The following is a 21,179-nucleotide window of genomic DNA, read 5'->3' on the forward strand; positions in this document are numbered from 1 at the left end:
CCAAGTCAAAAATGGGTGTCAGAAGAGATTAATTTGGCTAGCACAATTGTCTTGGTCCCTTTGGGCTGTTTAACAAAAAATACCGTAGACTGAGTGGCTTATGAAAACATTTATTTCTCATAGCTCTGGAAGTTGGGAAGTCCAAGATCAGGGTGCTGGCAGATTTGGCGTCTGGTGAGAGCCAGCTTCCTGGTTCTTAAACCACTGTATTCAACCTGTGCCCTTTTATAAAGGCACTAATCCCATTGCTGAGGGCTCCACCCTCATGACCTAATCACCTCCCAAAGTCCCTAAACACCATCACATTGGGGATTAGATTTCAACATAAGAATTTTGGGGAGACTCAAACATTCAGTCTATAGCCACAATATTTTTAAAAATTATATCCATCCATCCTCAGGAAGGCAGGCATGGCATTCTCCTGATCGATGCGGCTACTCCCTGCCTGTGTCCTCCAGGACCACCGCAGACATTGGCACCCTGGCCTAGCCACTTAGGTACAACTTGTAGTATCTAGTCATAGGCAGTGGAGAAATGCTGGTACATTCTTCCCCCCCAGAAAAAAAAGAAGTCCAAAATGACTGGGTGACCTTCCCAACCCCTAAGCTCTGTATGGTTATTTTCTGCTGATTTACCCCTACCTAGGCCAGCTGTTTCTTTAGGAGTCTTCTCTTGGAGTAAAAATAAGGAACAACCTGTTTCTTGATAGCAGCATCCACAGGAAAATGACACCATGTGATATAAATGTGATGGAGGGTGCCTAGTTCCCACTCATTCCCCTGGCATTGTGCAGTAATGGACTCTAATATTAAAATGCATATTTCACACCCTTGTCCCATGATTTGGAAGATGGCAATTCACTATGCATGAGCCATTCACTCATGCTCATCACACAGAGAAAATTACATTTTCCCAGTTGCCAAATGGAGGAGATAAATTATCTCACGTGGACAAGCACATTGCTCCCAGAGCAGTTGCACAGACCCAAGACACTGATCTAAAACACCCAGGAGGGAGACTGAGCTTTCCTGGGGTCAACCTGGTCAGCCTGTTCAGGCCCACCAGGCCCTTGCCCCAGTGAGTTTACTGTGGTGGGACATTTGCCCTTCCAGCTTTTTTGGATGAAATGAGCATCCTTGAGGCCTCTTATTCTTCCTTCCTAGGAAACATGTTATAAAAATGAATAAATCAACACAAGAACATTTCATACTTATGCATACCCACTCAATTGATAATACTTATTTGTAACGAAAATTAAAGAAGCAAAATGTTAAAATATTCTCTTTGGGGAAGATACATTGGAATGTCTTACCACTGATGTACACACATCTGCTTGTTACACACTCTCTCCTTATCCTGATGTTAATGAAGGTCCAGATTACTGCTGTCTCTAATTTAGCATCTAATCCTAAACCTATTACCTACATACATATAATTAATAGCAATTGTATCTACACAATAATTACAGCTACCATTTATTACCCTTCACATCACTGTTCTAACCACTTAATACATTTTCCAATATGATCCCACAACTGAACATTTTTATGTTTTTGCCCACGTTACAATTAGCACAGTTATATGATTCACACATTAATTATTTCAACAGTTATTCAGTGACTATTACACACCTGGAATTGTATGAGGCCCTGGAAGTAGAGGTGGGCGTGAAGCAGAAAGAACCAGAGTACATAGCAGACCCTACGAAGTGTCAAAGTGGAGTTCTCACACTGAATGCTTTGGGAGTTGGGAGAAGGGAGGGCTCATGAGCAGCTAAAGCCACTAGTGACCTCATTATACAATATTTAGGTTATCATATTTTTCTCTGCCTAGAAAATCGGCTCTCAACCATTCCACTGCGGTGCACGCATTAAGTGACGCCCCTAATCGGTGTGGACGACTTTGGATTTGCCAGAAGGCACCACCTAAACACTAATTATTACCAGTGAGTGTTATGGGTCTAGTGGCTTCTGCTTTCCTTTTCTCTGGCTTCCTAAGTGTTGCTTTCCTTCTGTTAGTTTTATCTCGGCCGTGCAAATGAGCACAGACTCACACCCCGGGCGCCAGGCTCTGCACCCGTGCACGTGCGCTCTGCGCCCCCTCAACCTTCGGCAGGTCCCCCCTCCCGCGCCACCCGGTCCCCGCCGGCCACTTCTCCCTGGCGCCCCCGCCTCCGGCCGCTGCAGCAGACCGGGGCGGACCCGGCAGAGAGGCCGGGATTTCGGCCGGGGCGCAGGGGCACTCCGCTTCCCGCCGCCCCATCCCTCCCGGGCAGAGCCCGAGGGGTCCCTCCCCTGGGCAGGAGTGAGGACGAGCTTCAAAGGTGAGGGAGGACTCTGGGGAGCCTGCGCCCAGGCTGGAAGGCCAGGCTACCCCGGGACCTGGGCTCGACTCAGAAAACGCGGGCGCCCGGCACCCCAGGTGAGGTTGCCTCCGAGGGGGCTGGGTCGGAGAAGGCCCGTCTACACTGCACGCGCTCGGCTCCGGAACAGCGCGGCCGAGCGGCCCGGGGGCTGCAGGAGAAGGAAGCGGGGCGCGCGGGGGAGGTAGCCCCACCCCTGCCGCCCAAGGCCGGGCTCCCCCGCGCCGGCCGCCGCAGCAGGTGGGGGCCCGGCGGGCCGGGGGCGGGGCCCGGCTCGGGGCGGAGCCTCAGCGGCGAGCACTGGGCGGTGCGAGCGGGGGTAAGGGCCGGAGCCGCAGCCGGAGCCGGAGCCGGAGCCGCGAGCTGGGCTCTCCGGGCGCCCGCCGGAGCTTGCAGCGCGCCGGGGCTGGGACCGGCCGAGCCGAGCGCGCCGGCGCCGCGACCGCAGACAAAGGCGCCGCTCGCTCCCGGGCCGCCGCGCTCTCGGGTTCTGCTTTGGGTAAGTGGCTCCCCCTTTGCTTTCTTTCTTCTGCCGGCTGCCTGCTCCTCTCGGAGTTCCACGGGCTCCGGAGAAGCCGGAGAGAAAGGAAGAAATGATACTTCCCCTCTCTCTCTGCAGCCCCATTTCACCTTAAAAAAAAAAAAAAAACCGAAACAAAACCCCCAGCAAATTTCACACTAGCGAGTTTCCGAGCGGTGGGAGGTCTCCCGTGGGATCGACTCGGCCGCCCTCTGTGACCCCTTGCTCCGCCGACTGCGCGCGCCTGGGTAGACCCTGGATCGGCGATTTGGATGGGAATGTTACCGCTGGGCTTCCCCGGGGCGGGAGGTATAGGGGAAGAGGCTACAGGGACCGGACGCCGCGAGGGGACCCCATCCCCAAGGACGGTTCGGCGCGTTTTGGGGCGCCCAGGGGCTGTTCGTACTGCCAGTTCAGATTCGGATCTCGGTGATGGGGTCTGCCCCAGTCCTCTAGCATCCTCCCCTCCAGCCTCCTTCCCGTCTTTTTCAAGGGTTAATATAGCGCCCCCTACGCCCCACCCCACCGAGGCTCACACTCTGCCCCTTCGCGGCCCCAGGGAGGAGGCTCGGGGCGCCCGGGAGAGCGGGGAGGGAGGGAGCTCCGCCGCTTTTCCCGTTGGGTAACCTCAAACCCGAATCTGCGGGGAGAGCGGGAGGCTACGGGCGGAGAATCGGGTTTGACATCACAGCGCCGTCCCGGGCGGGCTCCCCCAGCCTCTTCCCCGGCTGCTCTCCGTCAGAAAAGCAATCGGAAGCCCGGCTGGCTTTTTTGCTTTTGTTCTGTCCGTAACTCTCCGGAATCCGGGGAGAAGCCGGGGCGGGCGGATACCCCGGGAAGGGGACCCTGGCGGAAGCTCCAGGTGCAACCCCAAAGTGACAATTGGAGGCGGCAGCTGTTTCCCGCCCCCTGGGTGGGGAAGAGATTCCGATCGCTAATCAATGCTCGGGATCTGGCAGTGGGTCCGCTGCTTGCTAAAGAGCGGGGTGTCCGCCGCGGCCGCGCGCCGTCACGCGCCTCTCCAGCACTCTCGAAAACGCTACCTCGAGACGCGCATTGCCATTCATGGATCTGTGCCTGGGACTTGATTAATGTCACCTCTGCCCAGGTTCTCTAAGGAGCGAGTGTCTGCTTCTATTCAATTTAATAGCCATTTATAGGGGCCTACTATGTGCAAGGCAGCAACCCTACGATTATCTTCATTTAAAAGATATTTACGGAGCACTTACCATGTGCAAAACAGATGTGTTACAAACTTTTCAGTTTAGAGGATTTTTATTGAGTACTTACAATGTTCAAGGTACCTGTGCTCTGACCTTATTTTAATAGGTATTTACTGAGCATCTACTGAGTACAAGCTGGGTTTTTTTCCCCGCTTTTTTTCTGAAGGTTTGCCCAGTGTATCTTTTGAGGGCAGGGATATGGAGCAAGGAAGCCAGAATATGTCTTCGAACCCTTCAGTTCCTTTCGTAACCTGCATTTTAACCTTTCCAGACAGCTTGCTGTGTGGTTTAGGAAGAGCTGGTCTCCTACACTACAGCTTGAGGGTTTCTCACAGGGGAGCAGGGCAGAATAATGAAAAGGCTACTGTGGGACCTCTTTCTAATTCAGTTTCCTCACATTGAAAAAAGAAAAGGGAAGCAGTTTCTTTGTGCAAAGCACCGTGCTAGTTACTGCAGGCAATCAAAGGTTAATGAGGCAAAGCCTTGACACTCAAAGGCTGGAGAGTCTGTGGTAGGGCCAGAAAGACAGACAAAAGACAATCAATTAAACCAGGAGGGCGGGGGGTTGGGAGCATGAAGATAGGGCCAGCATGGACCTGCCAGCCGCTAGCTCCAAACTGGTGACTGGGTTGAGAGTGGCTTTAAAATCCCATCACTGTGGTGTCTGGGGACCTACAGGCAAAATCAAATGGTCTGAGGGTCCTACCTACTAAGAGGTTAGATGACTCCATTACTCTGATACTCCTGGGATCCTGAGACACGCTGGAATATCCAGATTGGCAAGAAAACCATGGGTCCTCAGCCTCTTGACAAATAGTTGTTATATATAGGCTGTTATCAAGGAAATGTAGTCTAGTTGGTAGGATTGTAGTCTAGTATGAGTTCTTGAGATAAACCCGTAAACTGACTGCTCGGGCACCACACATGAAAAGCCGGGAGCAAATTCCTCCCAGAATTTGATGTCGAAAACAAAATTCTGTCCTCATGGAATTGTGCCTTTCCTTTCATCAGACGGCGAGAACTTGCTCTGTCTAGTATGGTTATCTTTTTAACTTGGCGTCCAGAAATTCCTAGTAAGTGCTTTATCCTAGCTTCTCGGTACAATGATCTTTTTCTTCCCAATTTATTTCTGATCTCCCTTAAAAAATTTTTTTCTTTTAAATACTGCACTGTGTTATTTTTTTGTTATGAAACTGAAAGCTCCCCTCAAATCTTTTCTGGAAGATACCTAGGAAATATGGTAAGCACTAGATGAATGACTTGGAGGCCCTGTACTTATAAGAAGAGGGAGGGAAAAAAAGGCCAAAATCAGGAATGTACAGAGAAAACATAAAGTGGCCTTGCAAGATGGAACAGGATTCAGATGGGAAAAGAAGATGAACAAAGATCTCCCTCCCAAATTGAGGGAAAGGTTGTAAGCGAAAGTGTGATGGAAAACAAACCATCTTTAGAGCACTTTAGGAATTTGATAGCTATTCATCTGGAAGAGTTTCCATTCATTCAACAAAGAAGCACTGCCTGAGCATTTAACTCTGTGTCCACGACTTTGCTAGGTGTCAGGTAGGGGCTTCACCCAGCACTGTCTGGGGTTCACTGTGATTCCCACAGCTGGTGAGGACCCTTGTCTCCTGTTCCAGCGGCAGGGATAGCACTGCATCCCTACCATTCTTTGAAACATTCCTAGAGTTTTTCACCTGAGCTGAACTGTATTGTAATCTTCTTCAAGGCCAAGAATGTGACTTTGTTTTTTTTCTCTGCATCCTTCCCTGCCTACAGGATCCGGCATAGTCTGTAGAGCAGGTGACATTTATTCCAGAACCCTGGATTGCCCATTCCTTCCCCCTTTCCCTACCTCGTCAGGGCCTGGCCTCTATTCCTCTCCACCGCTTTCAGCTGCCCAAAGCCTTTCACTGTATGAAAATGAGGGGCAAAAACAATCTGTCGTCAGTCACTTTCTCTTGAATATGAATGTAGGTCACTGTTCTCTCTTCCAGGGGTCCTTGCACTTTAAGCCTCATTATGGAAGGAAAAGCTTTGTCCACCATGAGAAGATTTCAAGCATAGACAAGTGGGTATTGGAGGTACCTGGGGAGGCGAAGCGCCTTTCCTGGTGCTCCTGAAATTATGCTTCCACCTCCTCACGTAGGCCCTCTCGGCAAGGGTCTCTGCATTCCCACAATCCATAAAAGTCTGGAGCCTTCATTGCTTCTCACCGTGGCATGGTGGTTGAGGTCAGAGAGCAGCTCTGCCTGAGCTCCCTGTCAACCTGGCCTTCACTCGCTCTGTTCTTTAGACGATCATCATTTTCTAGACAGAATCCTTGCTTCCTTCCCTACAGGTGCCATTCTCTTAAGGCTGGGATTCTCAACCTGGGCACTCTTGGTGTTGTGGGCTGGATAATTCTTCGTCGTGGGGAGCTGACCTGTGCATTGCAGAATGTTTAGCAGCAGCCCTGGCCTCTACCCACTAGATGCCAGTAGCACCCCACACCCCCTCCCCAAGTTGTGACAATGAAAAGTGCCCCCAGTTATCGCCAGATGTCCCCTGGGGAGCAGAGTCACCCCGATTGTGAACAGCTGTTCTGAGGGGTACTGGTTGCTCTGTATCGTGCTGCGTAAACATTCCCACTTTCCTGGGAGAGGGCTTCTCTAGTGTAACTTGGTTGGCAAGACAGGTGACTTGGCAAGTGTGTACTATACATTGTGGAATTTCCATATGAATAATTTCATAAATCAGAATAAATGTCCTTTGTCAGGACACATATCCTAATCTGGTCATCACAATAAGTCAATCTTTGGAGGCAAAACAACAATCACCACCACAACCCTCCCCCGCCCCCCCCAAAAAACCCCCAAATCTCTCAAATTCATCCCCTAGCATGTGTTTGATTTATATACTAGGAATGCAGGTAGTAGGACCACCACTGGCAACCAGTGTTACTCACAGGGTCATGCCCAGCCCACTGGGCAGCAGTGAGGGAGGGAAGTGGCAGGCGAGGATCCAGTTCTGAGGAGTCCTCTTTAAGAAAAAGACAAAATAACCAGGTGAACGTGTGGCTGCTAGAGCCCCTCCCCAGCGTTGGGAGGGGTTCTGAGGTTTCGGTTTCATTTGCTTCAGGTGAAGCTGCCTCTGGAGGTTGTTGTGAGGAGTGACTGACAGCACAGCTGTGGCTGCAGGACCGGGAAAGCCGAGGCTTTCTTCTACTCATGACTGGCAAGAGCTAAGAGAAGCTTCTCAGACTTGACTTCAGTAGAGCACAGGGATCGAAATAGAATTGTTAAATACAGGGTAGCCGGTACTTCTGTTAATATCTGCCTTCAGAAGTAGAACTTTCATAGCGTCAGCATCATCACCTTCATTGCAGGATGGAACAAGGGGCATGGTTAGTTCAAGCTTAGCAGCAGGATCCTTGAGTTCTTCTAGTGGATGGAAGTAACTTAATGAACCTTGTAAGAGTGATGTTGGCCTAGTGCCCAAGTTATTGCTTCCCAAAGCGAGTGAACCTCTTTTTCAAGTCACTGTAATGGTATTGGGAAAGTTTACAGATTTCATTGATTCAAATTTCTATTTTGGAATACGCAAGCGTGGGGTGAGACTTTTCCTTTCATTGAAACAGGCCAGATAGGAAATACCTTTTGGCGGCAGGGTGGGCAACTAACTCAAATACTCAAAAACTTAAAATAATAAAACAACCAAACAAAAGCCCTCTATATTTCAGACTTTTCATTCATTCACAATCTTCTTCCTTAGTCTAAACGGACCTATTTTCAAGGAGGAAGAGAAGGTGCTATGATTAGTATCTAAATGTGCCTGCTGTGCGTGAAACTGATCTGCCAATATTGCCACTGTCTAGATTTAACAAAAATAAAGACTCTCTATTGGAACATTTGCTGTAGGAGGGATTCTTTAAAAAATTAGTAGTTTTCTATTTGTCTTTACAGTGATTTGATTTTCATAAAACTTTTCAAGAGTCAAGATCAATTTGGAGATTTGGGATCAAATCTACACGTCATCACAGAGCTTAGACCTGCAAGGGATCTTGGGAATCAGTGACCAGCTCTCCTTGCCCCATTGTGTAAATGGGGGAACTGAGGCTGAGAGCAGTTAGGTGGTTTGCCAACGTCACACAGAGGTCAGTGCTGAGGCTGGGCTAGGAGTCCAGAGTTTGTCCTGTTCCCTTTGATACTCATGCCACCGGGGTATCTTTCCATCTTTCCAGGTGAATATTGGTGGAGGAAGAGCCAGGAGGAGAAAGAGTTTGATAACTTATCTCCTTTCCAGGTCATCTAATCCAGATAGAACTAATCATTGATTCAGACTGATTACATCTATGCCCAAGGTGTGTGTGCATACAGGCAGCACTGAGGGAAAACTGGGACAGTTGGATTAGTGGCATGAGATTATTTTATAAAACTTTCTATGTACAGCACGGTGACTATAGTTACCAGTACTGTATTATATATTTGAAAGCTGCTAAGAGAGTAGATCTTAAAAGTTCTCATCACAAGAAGAAAATTGTAACTATGTGTGGCAGTGACTTACTGTGGTGATCATTTTGCGATATACATACAAATATAGAATCATTGTTTTACACCTGAAACTAATATAATGTAATATGTCAATTATAGCTCAATAAAAATTTTGAAAAAATTATTTTAACTTCCTTTAATGTTCTTTTATATTGTTTTTACAGTAAATAGTTAGAATGAAACATTTATTTCCCTATTTGGGAAAGTAATACAGATTCATTGTGGAAAGTAGCAAGATGAATGAAAATAATCATTCTACCTGTGATTGATTGATCTGATCATATTGTGCTACGTTTATTTTTAGTGTTCTTTTCTCAGCTCATTTTAAAACACAATTCGGATCATACTGTACATATAATTTTAATTTTTTATCTTGCTTTTTTCAGCTAATATTATAACAAACAATTTCCATGTTATTACAAACTCTTTGTAAACATAATTTTAATGACTACATAATTCAGTACTTTGGAAGCCTGTTAACTTATCACAATATTTTGTTACTAGTGGACATTATTTGCTCCCAGTTTCTGACTACTGTGTCATTGCAATGCGTAGTTTTGTGCCTATACTTTTCTACAATTCGGATTGTTTTCTCAGTAAACATTCCCAGATAGTGAAATTACTCCACCGAGTGTGGAAAGCACCATGTTAATAAATTGCTTTCTAGAACTGGAAATGATTTCACCACATCATTGACAACATAGGGTCTTTTATTTTTTTAATTATTTATTTAAGATGAAAAGTATGTCATGGTTGTTTTCATTTTGGTTACCAACATGGCTAAACATTTCTCTGTAGGATTGTTACCCTGTCTGTATTTTTTGTTAATTATCTATTTACCCTCCCTCCCCCGCATGGATATTTTATGAAGAGTCCCATCTAACCCTGCTGTTCCACAATTCCAATACTTCAAGGGCTGTGTTTCAGGCTGAGCTCTTTTTGTCTCAGTAATTGAGCTGCCTGGTCCATTCCTGAAGCAAGCTCGGGTGGACGGGGAGCTCCATCGCCTTGGTACCAGGCAGCATACAGTGAGTACTTATTCAGTGCTTCCCAGGCATTAATTCTCAATCCTTACCTTGTGAAGTGGGTACTGTTTTACTATATGAGGAGAGTGAAGCACAGAAAGGTAAAATAACCATAGTCACATATACTTTGAAAAGGGTTCTGATCACCAATTCCAGTGTATGTGGGGTTTTCCCCACATATCCGAGCAATTCTCTGTGACACCAGCTGGGTGTCCTACGATTCAACCCAATTCTGACACTATGTCCCTGAGATAGCATCAGATCCCACAGGTTAAGGGCTCAGGACCACAAGGCTGCCCTCCAGTTCCAGTTGCAAGCTGGGTTGTCACCTGTGCTTCTGACCAACTGGCTATAAATCATGACTCCCTCCTTGGGTTCAGTTAATTTGCTGGAGTGGTCACAGACTCAGGAAAACCCATTTACTCACTAGATTGCTGGTTTATTACAAAGGATATTAAAGGATACAAATCGATAGCCAGATGAAGAGATACCCAGGGCGAGGACCCGAACAAAGGAGGTTCTGTACTCGTGGAGTTTGGGGCCCGGCACGGTGGCACGTGGAAGCGTTCTTTTTCTCCAACCTGGAAGCTCTCTGAACCCCTCCTTTTGGATTTTTATGGAGGCTTCATTACAAAGGCATGATTGATCAAATCACTGGCCATTGGCAATTGATTCAAGCTCCAGCTCCTCGCCCCAACCTGGAAATCAGGGGGTGGGACTGAAAGTTCCATCCCTCTTTCCATGGTTGGTTCCCCTGGCAACCAACCCCCATCCCTATGTACTTTCCGAAAGTCATTTCATTAATATAAATCCAGGTGTGGTGGAGTGGGGCTTGTTTTGGATACCAAGACACCCATTTCACGTTTTCGGCTCTAGAGCAATTTCAGGGACTGAGGACGAGAGACCAAATATTATAACAAAAGATATTGCCATTGCACTTATCGCTTAGGAAATTCCAAGGGCTTTGGGAGCTGTGATATGAAGACCATATATATGAGAAATATATTTTGTTCATCTGAATGGCCAAATACATATTTCTTATAAATCACAATATTGCAACTTTTAACCACTGTCGTACTACCTCTGGATCTTTGCTAAAGTGACCTGCCTCAGTTGTGTAGTTGGTCTTCGAGGGAGCTGGGTTTAGGAGAATTAGCAACTTCCTCTGAACTCTATTGCCTGTTACTGGGAGAACTTTGTGGTATAAGGTAATTTTGCTACCGTAAACTTATTCCTAACTTTTATATCTCTTAGCCTCTCTTCTGTTTTTCCATCCTTTTTATATCTCCTAGTTACATCTGGTCGTTTTTCTGACCTATCTTCTAAGTCCCACCATGTCGCTTCAACTGTATCTAATCTGCAGTTAAATCCATCTGTTTCTTTCTTAATTTCAGTTACTGAATTTCAGTTCTAGAATTTTTAGCTCTTTTTCAAATCTTTAATGTTACTTTATATAGTCCTGGTTCCTTGTTCTGAAATTTTTAAGCCCAACTTCTATCTCCATAAGCATAGCAACTATAGTTGTCTTACATTCTGTGTCTGATAATTTTTCCATCTGGGATGTGTCTGTTTCTTCTGTTTGTTGTTTGTCCAGATTCTCGTGTTGGTTCATATTTATGTCATCGTATGTCCTCGTGTGCCTTGTTGTCTTTGAATGTGCGTTAGATATTGTTTTGAAAAAAAAATTGTATAAATGCCATGTCTCATCAATTAAGAAATACATTGTTTTCACATTTTAATCTCTGAAATTCAGATGTGGTTTACAATTGATCGAGACGTACATTTATAGTTGGTAGCATTTTTCTCTTTTAATTGGCTCGTACCTAAAAAAAATAGTGCATAATACAATTAGCAATATTGAAGGTTGATGAAATGAAATAATTTGAGGCTTTGAATGATGATAAACATGACAAGAGTTCTAGAGAGCCTTTTAAATAGCCTCTGTGGGCTCTTTGGGTACCAGCAATCCCAGATCAATGTGAGCGCTTGAGATTTTCTAGGCCATCCAGATGACAGGAAGCCAGACTAGTTTATTTTTTGTTTTCTCTTACTAAAAAGAGGGCCTATGGGCTTCCCTGGTGGCGCAGTGGTTGGGAGTCCGCCTGCCGATGCAGGGGACACGGGTTCGTGCCCTGCTCCGGGAGAATCCCACGTGCCGCGGAGCGGCTGGGCCCGTGAGCCATGGCCGCCGAGCCTGAGCGTCCGGAACCTGTGCTCCGCAACGGGAGAGGCCACAGCGGTGAGAGGCCCGTGTACTGCAAAAAAAAAAAAAAAAAAAAAAAGAGGGCCTAGCTCTTTGAGGTCCCAGCCACAGGTGTGAAGTGGCTTACCAGGCTTTAACCTTAGGGATGCCTTGGGTCCCTGACCCCGTCAGGCTGTGCAACGTGCTGCTCAACTTCCCAACTTTCTCTTCCTGGTTGACAGATTCCCCGCCAACTGGGTAAGTGTGGCTCCTAAGACCTAGGGCCACATCTAGGGATCTTCTCCCAGATCTTAAGCCTGAATCCCCCTCTCTCATAAGCTCTTTGGTGCTTTTAAGAAGAATTTTAAAAAATATTTCATCTGGGTTTCTTTGTTGTGTTTGCTTGGAAGGTTGGTTCTAATTATGCGGTTTATCACTGCCGGAAGGAGGCAGTAGTGAATCTGATCTCTCTTAGAGACTGACAGAAGAGCGCGAAATACCAGCTGCTCTTTGCCAGCTCATGACTAGAGAACTTTCTCCCTCCACTCCTCATATGTCATCCGGGTTGCAGCTGGAAAGTGGAAGTTGGGATGAATACATTTCTATAAACTGGACACAGCTAAATATAGATATATTTCCCTATATAAAAGAGACTAATTCCAAAGGTTTTTCCTAATAAGGCGGGTGATGTAGCAGAGAGAGCAGTTGCAGGAGTGGTATCTGAAGCCCCATCAATCGTCAGTCTCCATCTGGTCTCTTCCTTCTCATCTGTGCTGTCCTGCAGAAAGGTGGGGATTTAGGACCAAGGGACCTGATGAGGGAGGAAGATGCTCTTTATTCCAGCAACCGTTGAGCAGTAAAAAAAAGTAGACCATGTTTTAGCTAGGTAAGATTTCTTCCATTCATGTGGCCCCTGACATTTCCATTTGGAGAGCTGAATTTCTCACCCATGGCCGAGGCTATTCCTTGTGGAGACTAAACTATTGTGTGGCCTTTCCAAGGGACTCTTCTTAAATCTTATTTTTCAAAAGAAGATTCCTTTCTGGCTTTTCAAAGACATATGCTTACCTATGTGTTCTCAAAATCAGCAGCCCAATGTATTTTCCTCCTACCTTGTTCCAACTCTCATAGATGTTTTCCCACCAGCTTTCATAAAGCCAGAGAAATTTACAATAAGAAAAATGTACGTGTTGAGTTTGAAAAGGTTGGGCAAAGGGGCACAGAATGGCGGGAAGCCCTTCCTCCCACCTTACCAGAGCCTCCATTGGATTTTTTTTTGGCCGGGGGGGGGGGTCCTTATTTTTACTGGGGGCTCTTAGTTTTATTTTCTCCCTGGAAACCTCAGAGCTGTCCTCTCAGAAAATTGCTATCTGCCCAGGGAACTGCAGATCCACTGTCACCCTTCAGGAGTGTAGCCACTGGGTAAAGTGAAGGAAGGTATGGTAGCAGGGATCTCTCTCTCTAGAAAGGGCTTGTTTGGGAGGGATATCCCCACCAACTTTTTGGAGACCACCTCATACCTTTTATGTATCCATGATGATTTATCCATCTTATTTTTATTTAATTTTACAATATTTCACACATAGGGAAGACTACATATAACTTAGTCCATCTATTGCTAGAAATGGAAATCCTCCAGTTAGGTTTTAATAATTGTCCTTAAAGGAACAAATCTGTCATTTCACTCCCAGGTGATTCTAGATTGTGACTGATACCTTTGGAAGAAATGATTAATGACTTAATTTTGAAGAAGCAAATTTTCTATTCTCCCAGAAAATGTACCTTTCCATGATTGTTTTTGGAGGCAGAATTACTAGAAAGCCCCACCAGCCATAAGAATTTATGAACCATGATGTCTGAAAACTCTTCAGCCTGAAAGGAAGTAAATTAATTCCTCCAGTGTGATTCACTTTAGGTACAAAACAAATTCCTCAATTTATCCATAAGTTAGGCTCTTAAGCTGATTTTTCTAAAGAGGCATAATTATTTTGACATCAAGGCCGCTTTCTATATTTCTATCATCAAATTTTCCATTGATTTGAATTTGAGGTTTTTCCCAGCCATTGTGAGACCATTTTGTCTGCTAATAAGAGATCATATGCTGTGATTTCACTAACATGTGTGAGAACCACAGGGAGTTCAGACAAAGTTAGCTGAGCAATTTCTGTACTTGTCATAGAGACCAGGACATTGCGTTCAGGATGTGGTGGCAGTGGTACTTTTTACCAAACAGAACTTTTTAGAAGACTCGCAACAGTAAAGTATGATAGCTCTTTCAACAGAAATAAAAAGGAGAGAGAAATTCAGAAATCTGAAATCATTTTATTTGTAGGAGGAGAATAAGGAAGATGATTGCAGTAAACCACTCAGAAGAGGTGAGAACTATATAACAATGGAGTAACCACAGTGACTCCTTGAGCTTTCCAGGTCCGAGGAGAGAAAATGAAAAATGTCCTGATCAATTACTATTAAAAACCCACCCATCTGCTATGTAATAAAGCCAGTGAAATATGGGCCATCAAAATGACAGGGAGAACTTTAGGATATACAGAGTAAGGAAAGAGACTTTTTTTTTACATTGTGAGTGAGAATACATCTGGTAAATAGTTCTGGGCATGTCGTGACCTAAATAACTGTCATTTTCCTATACTTTACCATTTTCTTGAGCTGAATGGAGACTAAAGACAAGTAAAAGGCTTAGGTCCTTATTAATTTTGTTAGATCTCTAGATGAAGGATGATAGGGAATATGAGTCCAATAGGAAAATGCTCTTAGTTTATGAAAGTATTTTAGTTACAAACTTGATGTCTCATTTCTAAATTTTTGTGCATGCTTTCATTCTTCAAGAGTTATTCAGTGAGTTTGTTAATCCTGTAAACCCCCTTTTTGTGAGCAGTCTTTGAAAGTGAACCTGAAATACATTTATGGAACAAGAGGAGGTAAGAAAAATCCTTTGGCTTCTCTCTTCAATTTATTCAGAAGCAGAACCCCACAACCAAAGATTTATCGATAGATTTATCTGTATTTAACAGCTGACTTTTTATTTCACCAACAAACAACACAGTGTCTTTGCTTTGCACTCCTGAATTGAGGGTTTGGCTTCCATAATGTTTAAATAAACTTCTTGTCTTCTGATCCACCTTTCCTATTGGTAAGAAATAATAAGAACGTTATTATTTAATTATCACCACTAGAAGCAACGTCAGATTTCAGTAATCTAAAACTATATTGCCTTAAACTGAGATGATTTGAAATAAGATCTTTCCTCTCCAGTAATGGATACCTAGAAAAGGAGGTGTATAGCTGTAGGCACAGGGAGCAGATACAGGAACATATACATATACAGTGTGATTATGGGGTATCCATAAGCTTTGTTTCTGGAAGGACACATAAGACATTGTGAGTAGTGGTAAAGTAAGAAGTACCTGGTTATTGAGGCGAGGGAAAGGATTTTTTATTTTATACCTTTCCATACTATTTCACTTTTAAAATAAGCACATATTTTTATTTAATAAGTAAATAAGGGGCAAAATTAAGTTCAGGACTAGAAGCCAAGTTCAGTGTTCCTTGAACCCTGATAGAATGAATTTTACTATTTATGTTGGACATTAAAAAAAATACTCCAAGCTGCCTCCTCGCTGGTTTCACGCTGTAGCATCTATCATTCTGTCTTAAATATGGTTAGATGTATAACTGTTTTCCTCATTAATTTTTATCACCATAGGCTGTCTCTCTTCTTTCTGTAGCCTTACTGTGTCTAGTCCATTATGGTGCCTATATTAGTTCCTTAATCTTTGTTTTATGGAATTGGATATTCAAGGTACTTTCTCCCAAATAATCATTTCTAGGAAAACAAAGTAATAAACGTAGCCATTTCCACAAGACTAATATCATCGTCCACAAGAGAATTCAAACCACATAATGTCTGAGCTGGAAGAAAACCATCTTTGCGTGTATTTATTCTCTTGTTTTAGAAATGAGGAGCCTGAAGATCAAATCACTTGCTCAGGATCACACGGGGAATGAGAGGTGACTTGATACTCAGAGCCCGGGTCTCTTCCAGCCCAGCCCTCCTCCTGCTGCAACAATCATTACAGACAATCATTCTCTTGGTCATCAGGCGTTTAGATGAACGGTCAATGCTGGCAAAAGAGAGGTCACACTCAATTAAAACAGCAACTGTGAAGAGGTAACTTCAAAAAGAAGAGGAGGTATTGAGCTGAATTTTTCCAAGTTTTAATGAACCATTTTGCAGATTTACCTCCTTTTAAAGCAAATTCGCTATATAAACGTCAGCATTTCCACAAAATGATTGACAGTAGGAATCTTTTAGATGACAAGTATCCTAACTATGAGTGTTCGATAGAGTCAAATCACCCTCACTTGTTGGGCACATCTAGGCGCAGAGTATCAAAGCTGTGAAATGAGGAATTAATTGTGTTTTCTGTCTTACCTGTTGGCTTTTTAAAATTGGAGCCACGTCTGGCCTGGTGAATAAGCCACCTGTCAGCAAGGAGCGATGAGCCCTCCAATTCCTAAATTCACCCCTGGGCACCGGAGCACTCAAAAGCCATTCCCAGTTTTCAAACATGCTGAGAAGGGAGCTGGAAAGACTTTTTTTTTGTCTGACACTATGCAAAGGAGAAACAGAAGGAGAAATTCCGAAGAGGGAGACAGTACCAAAAGTGTAAGGACTGGGGGAGCCCCGAGCATCGGATTCACTAATGAGGAGGCAGAATGCCATTTTTCTGAAATATGTTCTTTTTGTGCCGCTTCCTTTTGGATTCATACCATCCTAGAAGGCACTAGCTCCAGTAGGCATAGTTGTAAAAGACACATCTTTAAAAAATTTAATTCAGTTCAACAAATATTTAAGTTAGGTTCTGTAGGAGAGTTACAGTAAAAATAGCAGAAGCCCGGCCCAGTTCTTCTGGAGCTTGGAGTCTGTGCTGCGCTTTCCCAACTTGTCTGCACGTTGGAATCATCTAGGGACCTTCAAAACACTGATGTCTGTGTCCAGGCCACCATCCCTGAGCGAGCTTGTGATCCAGTTGGTTTGGGATGTGGCCTGAGGTTTGGAATAGTTTAAAAGATAATTCTAAAGTGCAGACAAATTTGGCAACCAATGATCTATGGAGTGGTTCTCAACCTTGACTATTAGAATCACCTAGACTGTATATGTGTGCAAGTATGTGTATATATGTGCATATGTATATGCATGTATATGTATATATACATAAGTATGCTTGTGTATATAAGCATAAGCACATATGTGTATACAAATGCACATGTGTATTATGCATGTATATATATATATATATACATACATGCCCAGGCTCCAGCCTTAGAGACTCTGATTTACGTGGTTTGAGGTGAGGTAGTCCCCACCTCAATACTATTTCAATACTATTTCAAACCATGGTTCCCCAAATTGGAGTTTTAAAAATGCTGGTGCCTGAGTCCCACTCCAGACATTCTGGTTTAATTGGTCTGGGGTCTGATCTAGGCATCAGAATCTTTTCGTAGCCCGCCGTGTGATTCTAACATGCAGCCAAGGTTGTGATCCACTGGGTTAGTGAGGAAGACCGGGCTACCTTGTGCATAGTAGGTTCTCCAGAAAGATGATTAACCATGAAATGAAAACTAGACAGAAGAACTTGTAAGAAAACTCAATACTAAAAAATTGTACATTCCTGGTTCTTTGGGCGTTTCCCTAGGCTTGAATATGTTATGCAGTGTGATTTGGGGATGGAGGGGTTGTCAAAACCTAATTCAGCTCGCGACCATAGCCTTTGTTGTGGCTACCAGTGAAACTTTCAGCTGAAAGTGACAGCCAGCATCTTCCTAACTGCTCTGTTCCATTATATCTGCTTGTGATGGGTGTGGCAGATCTGCCTGTCATACTTCTGATGTGTCTAACGTTGTGTTTGGAAGAAAAATAACCAGAAACTTGCTTCTGTGAGATCTCGGTGCTCCAGCCCTGCATTTAGCCTGAGGTGAACTCTGTCCTGTCCAGCAAGCATCTGTGAGGGCCCGCCTTGTGCCTGGGGTTTGGGAGAGCTCCCTGGAACACAGAGCAAAGAGTTGCCTCGTTTCCTTTGTTCCCTAGGTGATTCTTGATTAGTCCAAGTGGTTCAAGGAGGGGAAGTATTTCCGCGTCTGGCCCCAGTGAATGCAGCTGCTTTCCGCCTTGGAGAGGCTCCACCGCCCTGGAAAGGGGAATACTGCCAGGCAGGGAGTTCACCACAGCTGCTTACTGGGCAAAATCTGAACTTCTCCTATTGGTCTTTGAAGACTCTAGGGCACTGGTTCTGAAACTTGAGTGGATCAGAATCCCCTGGAGTCATGTTAAACTACATACCTCTGGGGCAGACCCCAGATTTCCTGATTCGGTAGGACTGGGGTGGGACCCAGGAACTTTGCATGCCTAATAACTTCTGGGCAGTACTAACCTGGCTGGTCTGGGGACTGTCCCTTGAACACCACTGCTCTAGAAGGAAGGACACAGATGGCACCTGTGTTGTTCAGTAAAAGGATATTACTTGATTGCTGCAAATTTACCTGATGGTCACAAGATCAAGAATTGAAACAACCTCCAACTATAAGATTGATAGATTGATTGATTGTTTAAATTATGAAACACCTGCTACGTGCTAGGTGTCGTGCAAGCTTTGTTGCTCTAAGGAAGGGGAAGATGTGGCTACGCACTAAGCAGCTAGTCTGGGGGAGTAGGTGATGCCTCACTAAAGGGACCCCTTTGTGCTCTGTAGAGGGAGTGCCCAGGCTTCCATGGGACATACATGGGCAGGAGGAGTGTGGCTCAGAGGTGGCTTCCAGGAGTAGGTGATTCTGGGGTGGGATCTCGGGGCATGACTAGGGGTTCAGCAGGTGAAGAAGGTGAGGCTGCGTTCCAGGGGCAGCACGAGTGAAGATGAGTGAGCCTGGCACGGGGAGCCACACGTGGTTTAGGGTGACTGATGGGGAGAGAGCACTTAGTCTGGATAGGCAGGCAGATGCCGGATCCCAGGGGCCTGTCCTCCACGTGGAGGAGCCTGGGCTGATCCAAAACCCAGGGAGGTCATTGAAGGGTTGATTGATTGATTGATTGATTGTACGCGGGCCTCTCACTGCTGTGGCCTCTCCCGTTGCGGAGCACAGGCTCCGGACGCGGAGGCTCAGTGGCCATGGCTCACGGGCCCAGCCGCTCTGCGACATGTGGGATCTTCCCGGACTGGGGCACGAACCCGTGTCCCCTGCATCAGCAGGCGGACTCTCAACCACTGCACCACCAGGGAAGCCCATTGAAGGGTTTTAAGTAGGTGAGTGACACGATCAGATTTGCCTGCTGTTTGGAAAACGGGCTGGAGGGAGCATGTACCTGCAAGAGGCACGGGAGACTATCATGGGAGTCCCCCTGGGAAGTGATGAGGCCACAGGGGACGTGCCCTTTCCATCACATTGTCCTTGCATCACCCTCTGCCTCTGCTCAGTATTTGAAACCTTTCAAAGCCGTTTCCAATGGGCGCATTAACTGGCTTCTTGAGCGTCTGCTGTGGGTGCTTTCGGAGTGGAACCACGCAATGAGTCTTGTGGCTCCCCGTAAAGATGCTGTGTTTCGAGGAAAATTAAGTTAAAGTGAACCTTGGAACAGGTGAGCCTCAAAACTGCAACCGCGTGAGGGGCCTGTGTGGAAGGGATTGGGCGTTTCAAACCGTTTAGCCTGGGTGGGGTCGGGGAGGGATGGTCTCTCTGCGTGCTGTGTGTCTTTTGTGGAGCTCTGAGTTTTTCCTTTTTGGTTCTAACCGGGAGTCACACTTCCCTCTCCTGCTCTTACCTTGAGCGCAGATTACAAATCCGAGTCATAGTCCAGCCCCCTGCAGGCAGCCACCTTCCCCCACCTCCCCGCCCTTCCATTTGAGGGCGTACCCAGAGCAGTCTCCTAAATTCCTAGTACCCCAAGGTGGCTTGAGTGCTGGGCATTATGGAGAGAAAGGGATTTCCAAAACCGATAAGACCCCAATCCATGCCCACCGCGGTTGTGAACGAGTTGTGCGTGTAGAGAACCATGGAGAGGGCTGCGGTGAGCTAGCCCTTGGGTAGAGACAAGTGCAAAAGGGGTTGGGGAGAGGAAGTTCTCATCTGTCCCTGACCCATCTTAAAAAGAATCAGCACGGATGGATTCCACTTGTGGTCCTTTGCGCTTCATCTGGTAATGCAAATTCGATTTGTGGTTTCCTCTCATAGGGCTCTGCATCACAGCATAATCGATCCATCTCCAGCAAGTGGCTCGTGAGGAAATCTGTTCCGACAGGTCTCATCAGGGTCCAGAGAGCCTCCCGGGCATGCTGGAGGCTCCGTCTCTCCTGTCGTGCCCCTTCCTCCTGCAGGCTGTGGGGTTTCACCATCGGCTGAGTTAGGGGCTCCCTCAGAAGCCTTGAGTGGGCTGCTGCTGGGAGAGGCAGGGGTCACACTGTATAGACTGACGGCCAGCGTCAGTGAGCCGTCTGTGCTCTGAGGTAATGGCATCAAGGTTTATAGGTCACAGACACCAAGGTGGACTTGCTGCTTCAAACCAACACAGTGGGTGTGAGAATCGATTGCAGAATGAGTTGCTGGCAGCCCAACTCAGATTGCAAGAGTAAGAGCAGAAAGTAATGGGCATGACCCTCTGTTGGTGTTTGCCCTCGTCTCTGGACACTGTCCAGAGACACAACCTGAATGCCTCCGTGACGACTGTCCCAGGCATTTTGCTAGTGACATGTCTGACTGGGATTCTCTTGCTAGAGGGTTGCTAAAAAGGTTTGCCAAATGTCCAAGGGAACTTTCCTCCACCTTTGGCTAGTTAAGGCAGAGCTGCTTTTATCCTGATTCCATCTGCTGTTTGTCTCTGAATGAAGCTCGCCATGCAGTGGGTACCATCTTGGAAGTCTGTTCTTGGGTCATTTGAGGGGGCTCTGCCTTCTCTCTCTCTCTCTCTCTTTCATGTTGTTTCCTGCTGGCCCTGCTCAATGGACCAGAACTAGAATACAAATTGTTTTACTCTCTAATGACATCGATTGTGCTAGTCAGATGTTTAAGTAAACCTTCAAGGCAGGAAAGTAAACCAATTACCGAACTTCTTTTCTACCACCCTCTTGCTTTCCATTTTGCCTACCATCACACAATAGCTGTTGTGTAACTGGATGCTTGATCGAGGGGACTGAATTCCCGTTGGCTCTGAGTCAATTCATTATCCAAACATGTCTGCCTTTATACTGCTCGTGGGGCCTTTAGCCTTATACTGGCCCAGTAGGAATGCTTGATGCATTTATTTATCCTTCACTCTGTGACCAATAAGG

At 45.8% G+C, this 21,179-nt stretch overlaps 1 protein-coding gene across 1 annotated transcript in view; it reads left to right on the forward strand.

Moving 5' to 3' along the window:
• The first annotated feature begins 2,725 nt into the window (after positions 1-2,725).
• The window catches only part of MAPK4 (mitogen-activated protein kinase 4), a 179,393-nt gene continuing 160,939 nt past the window's right edge, over positions 2,726-21,179 (forward strand). Inside the window, exon 1 of the mRNA XM_060029547.1 lies at positions 2,726-2,861. The gene's annotated coding sequence lies outside the window, so the exon portion shown is untranslated. The remainder of the gene's footprint in view (positions 2,862-21,179) is intronic.

The sequence above is a fragment of the Delphinus delphis genome, chromosome 13 (genome assembly GCF_949987515.2).
Source record: "Delphinus delphis chromosome 13, mDelDel1.2, whole genome shotgun sequence".
Lineage (NCBI taxonomy): Eukaryota > Metazoa > Chordata > Mammalia > Artiodactyla > Delphinidae > Delphinus > Delphinus delphis.